Source organism: Squalius cephalus (genome assembly GCF_949319135.1).
Source record: "Squalius cephalus genome assembly, chromosome: 12".
NCBI lineage: Eukaryota > Metazoa > Chordata > Actinopteri > Cypriniformes > Leuciscidae > Squalius > Squalius cephalus.
Window position 1 is genome coordinate 16,915,464 of NC_137133.1, and position 12,312 is coordinate 16,927,775.

A 12,312-nucleotide genomic window follows, 5' to 3' on the forward strand; every position below is an offset into this window, starting at 1 on the left:
ATCGCGATTAATCACAGAAAAATTGTGTGATTAATCTAGTTAATTTTTTAATCGATTGACAGCACTAAAATAAACTCTTCATCAACATCATCAACAGGAGCTGGAGCAACAGCATTATCTGCAGGAGAAGCATTAAGGGCAAATGTGACAGATAATCAACAGTGGCGTTTTGAATCGCCTGTACATATGATTCATCAGGAAGAAAACCCTCCACTGTAACAGTATGATCCAAGAACAGCAGGCTGGTTTGCCGGAAGCGACACTTGTCTTATTTATTGAGCTGCAAGCCAGCAGCTTCTTTCTAGTTATAGTAAGACTGCTTGAAGTGCTTTGTCATGCATAGTCATGTCACCTCTGTGGATGGTAATGTCACTCAGGTAATTTTTAACCCATGACAAGCCAGTCAGGATGATGATCATCATCTTCTGAAATGCTGCAGGCACTGAAGCCAATCCGTGAGGAACACGGTAAAAGTGGAACAGTTCGTCATGAGTAATAAAGGCCACGAGGTCACGACTGTCCTCGTGCAGCAACACTCGGCAGTAGGGCTGTTACAATATCAGATTTTTCACTACATGGTTACCATGGCCAAAAGAATCCACAATAACTGTATATCGCAATATCTATTGAAATCTTGAAAAAATAATCCAAAAATAACACTATCAGTCAAATAGAAATTAAAAATAAATAATATTATTTTCTAGTATTACATACAGTGATGACACAGATACACCATAATACTTCCTCACAATAATTATCTTTGTGTTTAAACAGTGACCACCAGATGTCTTTGTCCATATTAGGGATTTCCTGGAACGTATTACTCATGAGTCTTACTTGTGGACTTTCTGCGTGAGGGCGCCCTTCGGCTTCAAGTAATTACATGTGAGAGTTTAGCTCACTATCGTCCTATTTTGGGTAAAAATAGGAAGAAAGAAAAATACTGCTCTCTAAAGATATTTGAAGTAAAAAAAAAGCTTGCGCAAAGCAACAACGTGCTGTAAAACGTGCTGTCTTGTGAGATGCCTGACAGCATTTATGGAAGGCGTGGTGTTCAGCTACTATGTTAGCTTTTGGCAAGAAGTAGGCTTTCAATGCATACTCTGCATCCTTATACAGTATGTACGTTGTACTTGTTTCAGTAGTCTCATATTCATTAATTGAGAACACACAGTCTGTTTGCAATGTCTACCAGGGTGATACTATGATTATCTATATTATTATTAGCAATTTACATTTTAGGACTACTTATTTTATTAATTACTCCATAGTGATAGATGCCCTTTTTTACATCTGATCCCCTGCCCGTGAAACACTCTCCGCACGTCCCTGTTTTCAGTGTTGTGTCAAGGGCCTTAGGGGAAGAAGACACCAATGATGTGGCTACGTAATGAGGAATTTCCATACACTCAACACCCCCAGATTAGAACACTTGACCCTGAAGATCACAAAAACAAAACATGGACTGTTTAGGGAAAAGAACTATTAAGATCAACAATCTGTAAATATTTAGAAATTACAAAATGTTTGAAGAATGATAGAGACAAAATATATTCTATTTTTCAAACTGTGCAAGAGATAGGCCTCAAAGGAGAAATTATTGCATGGAATGATTGTGGTAGGGTCAAAACACTTTTTGCTTTTTAACCTCAGGTTTATATTTTCTGGATTTAGATCACCTTGGAGATGTTGTTCTCTTGAAACGTTGAAACCGGTTTCAACCATCCAATCAATTTTCAATGGACAAAATCAAATCCCACCCTACTTTTGTCTTGTTCAAGTAGTCATTTCAACTTCATGTGTGCAAGGAGAGAAGCGAAGCAGGACATGCTGCCTTCCCCCTGACAGTGAAATGAGGCAGTGGATTGTGCAGATTGATAGTGACCTAGAGCAGAACCCTGTTCCTGGAGGCACACCAACAGTGCACATTTTGGATGTCTCCCTTATCGGACCCATCAATTTCTAGTCTTGGAGTCTCAACTAATGAGCTGATGAGTTGAATCAGGTTTGTTTGATTAGGCAGAGTTGGAAAACGTGTAGTGTTGGTGTGCCTCCAGGAACAGGGTTGGGAAACACTGACCCTGGCTGATTCTGAAAGCTTAAAAAATGGTGCCATTGGAGGATGCATGCCAAGGTAGGAAGGCATCAAGGTATGTCTGAATCCAATGTTAGCTTCACTGCCTGCCTCCCTTGGTACCTTCATCTAATTGAAGGCTATACATTCGAAAGCTTAAAAATGCTGCCTTCAGGGAATGCATTCCAAGGTAGGAAGGCATCAAGGCAAGTTTGAATCCAGTGTTAGCTTCACTTCCTGTCTCCTGAGAGACCTTCATCTGATCGATATTAGAAACATAGATGTATCCTTGAATCCTTCACTGTCTTTGAAATCCCAGAATCCTGTGCTTTCCATTATGTGACAGCTGAGCTGAAAAATAAAGATTGCATCTGAAAGTTAACTTTTTTGACCAACGTTTTCCACTTTTGATGTTATGTCTAGCGAGAAATTACTATTATAGTTATTAAATATCCACTTAGTTATCATCAAAGCTCACTTTATTTTGTTGTACAGGTAGATCATTAAACTGTTATGCTGCCACAAATGTCTGTCCGAAATCAGTTTCGTGGGGTACCTTCATGTGCAAATGCTTCCTGTAAAGTCATTGCCTTGTTCTCGGCATAAGCTTTTGGATGCATCCCTAGAGTCTCATGGGTGATGTAGCCTTTATTAGCACCAGGTGCACCTCATCACGCAATGATAGCTGTACTCAAAAAGCACCCCCATCTAAGATTGCACCCCAACTGCTAACCATTGAACAAGTCTCTATGGTTTTTACCTGATCTCTGACCATTTTTATACATTAGTAGACGTTTTAATTAGAGATTAGTATAGTTAAAAGGAAAAATAGTAGTTAACAGTCTCTTATTGACTTGTTTACCTAAGGCATACATGGAACAATCAAAACAAGCCCTGAAAATTGATAAAATAACACATATTAATGCATTTTTGCAGGTATACAAAGTCAAGTCTTATCCAGGGTTTTCTAGACAGTGGGAAACTTATTTTAATGGTTATTTTGTCTTGTATTTGTGTAAATTATCTGTCATCTTGAGCGCCCCTAGTGGGGCCCGGCCCTCAAGTTGAGAACCACTGATCTAAACTTTTGGACAAGTGGCATTAGACCCGGGCTACTTCACTGCTTATTCTGGCCAACAGACACTAACTTGGACAGAAGAGATTAATGTCTCTGGTTACGATGAGAATCGAAAGCCTTCAGCGTGACGCGTCTGAAGCCTGTATGGAACTAGTCCAATCTTGATTGGTGTTGCGTCATGATGTCACTCGTGACGTCGCATGTAATGGTGATCCGGAAGCTATAAAAGGACGCCGGATCATAACAGTGTCAGCTTCTGATTGGTCGAAGGAAGTCGTTCTCAGGAGAGCGAGAAGTGTGGCCGAGGGACGCAGCGTCTCATTGCCTTCTCAGGGAACGAGGGTTACAGACGTAACCCGAGACGTTCCCTTTTGAGGGAACTAGCGCTGCGTCGAGAATCGACACTTTGGGGAACGAAATGCCCACTGTGCCACACTGAGAGATATACGCCCTGGTGTGAAGCAATCTGGCACACTCAAGACGAGAGAACTTGAAGGTGTGTGGGGAGGCCCAGCCTGCGGCATCACAGACCTCTTGAAGGGAAACTCCTGCTAGCAGAGCTTTAGAGGAAGCCACTCCTCTGGTTGAGTCAGCTCTTATCAGAAGAGGTGAAGGCAAGCTGCGCGCCTCATAAGCTGAAGAAATAGTTCCTACTATCCATCTGCTGATAGTTTTCTTTGAAGCAGGGGAACCCTTCTTAGGTGACCAAAACACACGAGTAGCTGGTCTGACTTCCTCCAGCCTTCCTCTGAAGTTCTTTGTACATAGGCCTCCAGGGCTTGGACCGGGCATAATAAAAGTAGCTTAGCTTGCTCATCCGACATATGCGGTGGAGGATGGAATGCCTGAATAATTATAGACCATGCCACATTTGTTGGCACCTTAGGCATATAGCCGGGTCTAGGGTGGAGAATGGCCATTACTCTGCCAGGAGCGAACTCGAGGAAAGAGGGAGCAACGGATAGCGCCTGCAGGTCCCCGACTCTTTTTAGGGACGTAATAGCGAGCAGGAAAGCTACCTTTAAAGATACAAATTTCTCAGACAACACATCCAAGGGTTTGAAGGGTGCCAGGGATAACCCCTCAAGAACCACTGCCAGGTCCCACGTGGGGACCCTGGGCTGGATGACAGGCCTCATCCTCCTAGCTCCACGAAGGAAACGTACTATAAGTGGGTGTCTCCCCAAGGTGCCACAGCCACCACATAGACCTTAAGCGTGGACGGGGAGAGCCCGTCAGAGAAGCGATTCTGGAGGAACTCCAGCACTGAAGCCACTGGGCAGTTAACTGGGTCCAACTGATGTTCTCTGCACCATAAGTTGAATACATTCCATTTTAATGCATACAGTTTCCTCCTGGAGGGGGCTCTAGAGTTTAAGATGGTCTCAACAACCTCAGTTGAGAGACCAGCATTTATGAGTTGGTCCCCCTCAGGGGCCAGACCCACAGCTTCCACGGCTCCGGCCGAGGGTGAAATATTGTGCCCACGGCCTGAGAAAGAAGGTCCCTCCTGATCGGGATTTGCCATGGAGGGCCTGCTTAGAAGAGCCATGATGTCCGAAAACCATACTCGGGCCGGCCAGTACGGGGCTACTAGGAGCAAGCTGATTGCTCTGACTGAGAGAAGTTTGCCCTGGGACCACAGGAGAACCTGATGTGCCAATCTGCATAGAGGGCGCGATCTCAGGCCCCCCTGTCGATTTATATATGAGACCACCGATGTATTGTCTGTTCGCACTAGAACATGATGGCCTCTGAGGTCCGGAAGGAAATGTCTGAGGGCCAGAAATACTGCCAACATCCCCAGGCAATTGATGTGCCATGAAAGATGATGGTTCTTCCAAAGATCCCTGGTGTAGCGGCCTTCCATGACCGCACCCCAGCCTGTGAGGGATGCATCCATGGTCAAATTTTTTCTCTGACACGGTGCCCCCAACACAAGACCTTGGGACAGGAACCACGGGTTTCTTCCACATGACCAAAGAACGAAGGCATCTGCGCCTTACTTTGATCGTGCGAAATGGGTTCCCCCTCGGGGAAAACCCTCTGGTCCTGAGCCACCACTGCAGGGCCCTCATATACAGCAGGCCAAAAGGAATCACGTTGGACGCTGCTGCCAGGAGACCCAAAACCATTTGAAAGTGTTTGACAGTGATGACCAGGCCTAGCTTGATACTCGTTACTGTGGTCAAGATGGTGTTTACGAGCAGGAGACAACTGTCCCCGCATCATGACTATGTCCCATACTACCCCCTTGAAAATAGTTCTCTGTAGAGGAATTAATGAACTCTTCTTGACATGGAGTCTTAATCCCAAGCACCTTAAATGATTCAGAACATCTCGATGTTGAACTGCCATCTCCTCTGACTGTGCCAGAATGAGCCAGTCGTCGATGTAGTTGAGGATGTGAATGCCTTGAAGTCTCAAAGGAGCAAGAGCAGCATCCATGCATTTCGTGAAGGTGCGAGGTGACAGTGCTAGGCAGAATGGAAGAACTCTGTACTGATATGCTTTCCCCCCAAAAGTCAACCTTAGAAACTTCCTGTGTTGGGAAAGAATGAATATGTGGAAGTAAGCGTCTTTTAGATCTATCGTGACAAACCAGTCCTCGGACCTGATCTGACTCACGATAATAGGTATAGTTAGAATTTTGAACCTGAATCTCCTCAGAGACTGGTTCAATACCCTGAGATCAATAATAGGACGTAACCCCCCATCCTTCTTGGGAACTATGAAGTACCGGCTGTAGAACCCGGCCTCCCTCTCTTGAGGAACCTGATCTATGGCTTCCTTTGTTAAGAGGGACTGAACTTCTTGTTCCATGACCTGACCCTGCTCGTGGCTGACCAGCGTGTGCACAACCCCCCTGAACTTTGGTGGACGATACTCAAACTGAATTCTGTACCCCTTTTCCACTGTGCGCAGGACCCACTGAGATATATTTTGAAGACCTTTCCAGGTGTCTAGATAATCTACTAGGGGGAACAATCTCTCGAGACCGACCTCTGGTGTTATATTTGGGATTTCGGTGACCTGAAGCAGTTGACTGGCAGGAACTAACCGATTAAATTTTTCTACAGGCCTCATGAGAGGAAGTGAACTCAACAGGGCCGCAATATTTTCGGGCAGACACTGTGATTTGCGTTCGCTGGAAACCGATGTGTACCGAAGCGCACTTAGCGGTGGGAGGTAAACATCGATTTCCTGAGGGCTCCGCGAAGGAGCGAGCTGTTGGTGCTCGATCGTGGGGGGGGGGGGACCACCCTCAGAGGCCTGCGCATCGCGTCAGGACCTCTTTGCCGAATCCTTCCTCGCTTGAATGACAGTCCTCAGATCTGCCTTCGGCTTGGAAGACTTCGGCTGAGGGTGTTGCCATCTCCTTGGTAGCCCGGAGAGACAAGTCGACCGCTCGACGCATTTCTTTTATGTCGTCGAGGGCGACCTCCCCACTGTCGTCCACCTCTTTGAGGAGGTCGGCCTGGTATTCCTGCAGAAGCCCCATCGTGTGCAGGCATGCACCAGCCCGACCTGCCGCCATATATGCCTTCCCAACCAAGGCCGATGTTGTACGGCAGGGCTTGGAGGGAAGCGCCGGAGCTCTCAGGGATGATGCAGCATCGGGCGAGAGATGGGATGCAAACGTCTTTTCAATCCATGGCATCGTCCCATAGCCCTTCTCTTTCGAACCCATAATGGAAGCATAGATATGAATATTGGGGCTCGATAGCCGTGAAGAGAAGGGCTTGTTCCAAGATCTCGACACCTCGGTGTGGAGATCGGTGAAAAATGGGAGGCTCCGTCGCGAAGGCTGTGACTGGGCTTGCAGGAAGCGCTCATAGAGTTTGCTTTTTCTAGTAGCTTCCTGCTTTTCTGGTGGCCAATCAATGTTTAACTTAGCCACTGCCCTGGTCACAACCTCCAGCAGCTCCTCAAAGGCAGGAGAATGGGGTGGCGAGTCCTCACATCCTCCTGCCTCGATGCTCAAATTATCCAACTCCTCGGAGCCAGATAGTTCGAGCATTGGGTCTTCTTAACGGGCGGAAGAAGCCGCAGAGCGGGCTTCCGATCCGTGAGCAGGACCGGTGGAGCTGGCCGCTGAATGTTGAATGTTGAATGCTGAATGTTGAACTCCATCTGCGATCCCCATGAATGCAAGTGTCGTGCTGCCTCGACAGACGCGGGACCTGATCCACGGGGAGCACGTGCCTGGCCTGATTCATTGAACAGGCTCAGGCGGGAGCGGAGAGTTCTCAGGGGCATTTGATCACAGTTAGCACAGACAGCGTCCTCGAGCGCTGCCCGTGCATGCTCCACTCCCAGACAAACAACACAAAGCACGTGTGTATCACCCTCGCTCAAGTAACTCGGGCAAGGGGACGCACACTGCCTGTATTGCTTCTCTCTGCTAGCCATAATATAGATATATAGAGTTTTTTGATTGACAATACAACACCAAATAAGACACACAGTCACACAGAACGCTTGCTGAAGAACAGAAGCTGACCACAGAAGCGTCCTTTTATAGCTTCCGCATCATCGTCACATGCAATGTCACGAGTGACATCATTGACGCAACACCAATCAAGATTGGACTAGTTCCATACAGGCTTCAGACACGTCACACTGAAGGCTTTCCACAAAGTGTCGATTCTCGACGCAGCGCGAGTTCCCTCGAAAGGGAACTGACATTAAGCAAACAACCAGAGCAAACTCCAGAAGTTGAGGAGAATAAATTGTAATTTTTCAGTACTGACACGAACCTTAAAGGGGACCTATTATGCCCAGCTCAAAAATACCCCACAGATAATTTATTATAGCTTTTCAAAATCAAAAAGATGTTTTAGGTTGTTGGGTTTTTTTTTTGCACAGGCTCTGCACGCTCCTGGAAAGTGGGGTGAGAGCAGCAACTCATTTGCATTTAAAGATAAACGCACGAAAACAGCATGTTTTCCCTTCCACTCAAAATGTGTATTTACAATTATGGTATAATAAATGATATATGGGGTATTTTGAGCTGAAACTTCACAGACACATTCTGGGGATACCTGAGACTTATATTACATCTTGTAAAAAGGGGCATAATTGGCAAAGAATAAATGCATTCAAATTGTTTAAGCACAGCAGCTAGATTATCCCACTTATATGGTCATTTGCCAGCATTGACAAGTTAAAGCTGTCGCTGATGTTAACAGCGCAATATTTGACTGGAATGGTTAAATTGTCAGTTATTTTTGTCACCTATCACTCATTAGATCTCTTTAAGTCAGACGGTAGTGCGGAAAGGTTACATTTATTTGGTTGAATTATAACATTAATTTGAATTAATTCGCCTATTGTTCAGTATTGTTTATGTGAATGTTACTATATCTATCTCCTAGTGTTTTCTCTTTAAGTATTTTTTGTGCGTGTCTAACACGTTACAGATAAAGGGAATCTACTGATTATTGACAATGATTTGAGAAGAATACATTTATTTGAAATATTAAATCATCAAAAGTTAAACGTTAAACATACTATAATGTTAAATTATTTATTTTATAGTATTTTAGCAATTTAAGTAGTAAAACAATTAAATAACAAATGAAATAATGAAACACAAAAATTGGAAAAGTGTAACATGCAAATAAAGAAAACATAATAAGTATTAACTTGGCAGTTCTGAAAAAAATACATAGAGCACAATTTAACCTCACACAATCGATCTTCATATGTTGTTTCCCAGCACAGTGTCCCCTCCTTGTTTTCCCAAGACATGATGATGAAATTGGGACTCAAACCCATATAATTAGATATGCCACACCAAGCCTGGATCTGCTTTTTTTGTTTTAGAGAAATTTCCAATATTACAGATGCATGAAATGTCATCTTATGCGCTCCTGCGCCATGTTTTTCATGTTCTGGACAGTAAGATTTGATGATTAGGAGTCTGTTAACTCTACTGATTGGTCTCTTGAGGAATAACTCAGACGTCTTGTGGACAGATTGTCCTGAACGGATATTGCTGGTCTGTGTGTAATATTTTGGAACATCAATTTACAGTGCTCATATATGTCACGCTGATCAGCTCTGTTTAGTTCGTCGCTTTGTTAAATAGAAAGTCTTCTGTTTCTCTAATTCAAACAGATGATGCACAGAATATAAATGTTTTAAAATGGGCACACATCAATGCTATATTATTATTTTATTTTTACTATTTAAATATTTTTACTTTAAATTATTTATTTGAATAGTTAGTTTAATTGTTTCTATACATTTTATTTTGTCCTAAATATTATTCAACAAATAGTCTCAAAATTCAGAAGGTCAAAAACTATTTGTTTAATATTACAGTTTTGACATTAATACACTTTATTCCGATGGTTCACTTTAGACTGCTAACTATAAGTAACTTTGCAACCACATGTCAACCACCAGTTATTATAGTATTATTAGACTGTCTGCTTAATATCTGCTAACACTTTATTTTCATGGTCGCCCAATATTCAACTACATGTCACTACAGTAATTCAAACTAACCTAAACCCTAACAGTCTACTACTACTCTAATGAGAGTTAGTTGACATGTAGTTGCAAAGTTACTTATAGTCAGAATGTCTAAAGTGGAACATCAAAATAAAGTGCAACCAATATAATTTTAACAAATGATTAGCATATTAACAATATAACGTAATAGCAAATATTGCTTATCATACAATAAATTAGTCAAGAAGTAAAAATATTATAATTAATAATTTAGACTGCTGATGCAAGTGTACTGCTTGATACAGCTTCTGCATTCTGTATACATTTATATAACGCATGAAGCTAATGAAAGTTTTCAAGTCTCCAATAAGAAAATGAAATAAATCCATGCTTGAGAACACAAAACCACATAACACAGACAAGACAGTACCAAGAACTGAACAAAACGGAGTATAAATACACAGACTAAATGAGATAATTAACTGAACGACAGGTGAAATGAACGATGAAAAGGTTTTACGTTTTTAATTGAAAGCGGTGTTGGGTAAACAGCCCCTAAAATATAATGAAAATAAGCCAAAATAGAACAAACATGTTATATACAGTATATTTGATTTGATATACATTTATTTTATTTATCTTGACTATCAATTGTAAATACTGTTAGAAAGATAAACCCTAACATTGCTTATGTAGGCAGAGCAAGCAATTCAAATTAAACAAAATAAATAAATACATAAATCAAAAATTAGGATATAATTGTGAACACAAGCCATTGAAGTGAAAGTAAAGCATCTCAGTTACAAATCAGTTCTCTGGAACATTGTTCGGGCCAGTCATAGACCGGAACTAGCAGTCATGTAATACTATGTCTTGTTTCCATAGTAATATTGATTTGCAAAATAACCCTTCTTTGGGCCTCATGCTATTCAGGTTCACCATTTCTTGCTGTCTGACGCTGCTGCGTTATCCACATACCAGACATTTGACTATCAGCCATGACACTATCCAGTAACTCTCAGAAGACTGTTGAAAGCAGTAGGAAAATTTAAACAGCTGTAGGATTTTAATTTTCTGCATACAGTAATAGCTACGAACTAGATTGTTCATGGCAAGAAATCAGTTTTAGTGCGGCTTTTGGCACTCTCATTCTCTCTCTTTCTCTTTATGTTTATAAAGTGAAATATTCATTTTTCTTCAAGAGTTTGACATTTCATGATCTAAACAGGGCTGAAACGCCTCTTCTTCATAATTTCCTCTTAATGCACCAGCTCTGTTTAGGTCATGAAATGTCATCTTGCTTCTTGAAGAAAAAATATTTAACTTTATAAACTCTGCTTATTCACTGTTCGAGTATATGGAAGAATGCAGACAGAAAAGCATAATTTCACAAGGAATTGTTTGGAACTATAAAAAGTGGCGACTGCCTTGATGAGGGATCCAGATAACAGATACAGATGGCTTCCTGCCCACCCCCACCCATGACCTCCTCTGAGCCTCCCAACAAAGTCTTACTGCCACCAGCTTTAATTAAGCAATCCATCTCAGGTGAGAGCGGGAAGTGCTGATCACGGCACGGACTGTCTGCGTGACCTGCTTTTATGAATAAAGTAAGCCTGCAATTTTGCTGCGCATTGATCCCCCCCAAAAATAAATAAGAATAATAATAAGAATAATAATGATATTTTAATAATAATAATAATAAGAAGAAGAAGAAGAAGAAGAAGAAGAAGAAGAATTTAAATATTTTCTCACTCAACTACTAACAAAACTCTATGTACAGACCATTTGTCTAATTTTAAAAAGTTAAATTTGTTTGAAAACGTAATACTAATGAGATTATAAATAATTAGACAGCAGTGTACTTAAGATACAGTACAGTTCACAGTAATTCCTTTTTGAAGAAAAATACAATTATTTATTTTCCCCTACTCTGAGACCAATTTTACAGTTTTTACTGCTAAATAATTACTTTATATGAAAATATCATTAACACTTTAACCGCCAGGGGTCAATGACTGGGATATTTTATTGAAAATATGTTATGTACATTTGAATAACGGTCAAATTTACCCCATGGCGGTTCTGTTAAATTATATGATACTTCACAGATTAGTAGCTACTGGACCTTCAAATATACATTTAACCCTGAAATGCATGAATGTTTCGCCAATCATTATTACATATTTGGGTTTTTAGGGACCCAGATCTATATCTAACTATATCTGGATCTCTACCTGTCGCGACAATATAAAACTCTCCTGATGAAACAATTGCAATTATTACAATTACAGAAGAATAAAATGAAGAATATTGTGTTACCTTTTGGAGCTTGGAAGGTTTCAGTTTGAACAGATGTTTTATACCATCATCACTGTCCTCATCAGAGCTCATTTCCCAGTACATGCAGCATCTGGCTCATATTTGCAATCTCAAAAATTTGTAAAACTATCATTTTCAACATTTTCAAAATCAATATTTTGATTGCTGACAGTTTCTTCACCAGGGGCCCGTTCTTTGTATGTCGCTAACTCAGTTAGCTGGATTTGATTGTTGACGATTTGGCATGATCTTGGATTGTTTGGTTCTTCGAAGCTCATCCTAGACTTGTTGTCATAGCAACAGGTGCGTAAGCTTAAACCTGCTCGGGAGCAGGCTTATTTCATGTTAACAGGATTAGACTGCGGCTTCATAAGCG